Source organism: Capsicum annuum, chromosome 2 (genome assembly GCF_002878395.1).
Source record: "Capsicum annuum cultivar UCD-10X-F1 chromosome 2, UCD10Xv1.1, whole genome shotgun sequence".
Taxonomy (NCBI): Eukaryota; Viridiplantae; Streptophyta; class Magnoliopsida; order Solanales; family Solanaceae; genus Capsicum; species Capsicum annuum.
The window spans coordinates 141533133-141535486 of record NC_061112.1 but is presented as its reverse complement, the minus strand read 5'-3'; positions in this window follow the sequence as shown (position 1 = coordinate 141535486).

Sequence of the window (2354 nt, the reverse complement as noted above, 5' to 3'; positions counted from 1 at the left end):
TTACCTCTACCTTGTGAATATAAAGAGGTTATTTTCTATAAATATTCAGCTCGAGTAAGCATGTAGTTTACACATTTATATGACAGAAAATTAGCCTCTTAATACTTATACATACTCCGTATAATATTGGGTAAGGTATATTCCCCTTTGTATTAAATTTCCTGTCAGAATGACAGGAACCTTATGATCTTTGTCAAGTAACCTTATAAATATCTTGTTGAATGGACAAATATGTAAATTTCATGGCGTACCATTGAAAAGATAATTTTTTTCTGTATTTCATTCTCTACCATGAACCTTGTGACCTACCAGCAGAGCACTAATTCATTGTAACCAACAGTTGCATTAACTTGTGTCCATTGTTGACTCTTTTGAAATGTTTAAGCATCAAATAATGTGTAACTAATTCTTTTTACCCTCTTTCTCTTCTTGTTTGAGCATGCCTGTACAAAGATGTGGTCCAGGGTTCTTCAAGGTCAAATTAAATAATGAAATCGCCTTTAGAGGGTGTTTGGAATAGATTATTATTTGATTAAAATAGCTTAAAAGTCATTTTTAGATTTTAGGAGTGTTTGGCAATTTAAAAAATTATTTTAAAAAAAATTAATTTTGACTTTTTAAAAGCCAAAATTAAAAGTTGATCACTCCCAACTTATTTATTTTTTAGCTTATAATATATTAAAAGTTGACCAAGTAAATAACGGTTGTATCCCTTATAATTTTCACTTATTCAAAATTATCCTCTTGTAGCCCTTATAATTTTCACTTATAACATTCATGATCTATTGCAATTTTTATAACGATTAATTTTTTAAAATTCAATTTTTTGTATCATATTAAATTATATTTTTTGTAACAATATATATTTTACTAAAATAATTAATAGTATTCTAACAAACGATATTATTATACGAAAATTTAAGTATACATAGTAGCTTGTTGGCAATGTATACTATTTGTGTGATGTATTTTTTATTTTTATTTTTTTGTTTGTTTTTCCCTTTCAAGAAAATCTAATTTTTATATAAAAAAAAAATTGATAAACCTATTTTTTATCTATATACTTTTTACCCTAAATATTTTTAATTCAAAATTCTAATTCCATCCCTAATAAGAAAGAGTATGAATTTAAATTAATAAGGTTTCAAATAAATATCGAGCATTAAATAATTATTTTATATATTAATTTTAATTAGAATCATTTTAGAAATAATAATTAACTCTATATATTGTTAACAGCTTTAAGAGTATTTTAGACATTTTGATCAAAAAAGTGCTTAACAGCACTAGTTTACCAAACACATCAACAATTTTTTTTCAGTTTCATTACTTTTATCCAAACAAGTAACTGCTTAATTTTAAAATAAATTCAGCACTTTCAAAAGCACTTTTAAAAAACTTTTTAAAAGTCACATTTTTTCGGTCTATCCAAACGGACACTTAATCAAGTTAATCAAGTCGTTGATGTATGATGCTTACAGCTATCATCAAGATTTCAATGTACGTATTATTTGCACTTGATCGATAAGGGTGATAGATAGAAGCTAAGTAATTTCAGAAATTTATCAGAAATCTTGGTAAGTTGACTTTCTTCTTGATCTTATTCTTGCAGAAACGTGATAAAAGAATATATAATAGCACGTAGGGTACCTTAGCGCTGCACAGGCTTATTGTCATCTGGCTATGACATATTGACACATTTGTTGTACGTACAAAACATGCAAGAATGAGAAACAATTGATGCAAGAATGAGAAACTATGTTAAATGAGATAGTGATAGTAACTAGATCGATCATAAGCATCCAAACAAACAATTCACTGAGTGTATGCCCTCCAAGTTTTCCATAAATCTTACAGTAGGAAAACACATGAATTATCTAGTCTATCCATCGATTAGAATTTAGATGGAAGCAACTATGACGAACCGCTTGTGGATTCAGTAAGAACACCAATATTTGATAGTTTACTCATTGCATGAGCAAACTATCTTCTAAATATAGTCCCATCGTCATAAGAGTAATCTGTCACTGCTGCAGCGGCCTTTTCATTAGCCATCAACTGTTGATCAGAAAACAGGAGTCCTCTTCCTCTCATCAAAGTCTTGTAGTTGTGATTATCAAAGGAAGCCGCACTTGATATGGCAGACTCACTCAGTCCCCAAGTTGTATGTTCATAGAACTATGGGTGTCAAACGGGCCGGGCCGGGCCAACCCGGAACCGGCCCTTCTATTTTAATCGGGTTGAGGGCCGGTTAAGGGTCGGTTTTCGCGCTAACAGTAAAAAAATTAAAACCCACCCTAACCCGGCCCACTCAACCCAACCCGGTCAAACCCACCAAAACCCGGTTAAAAAAT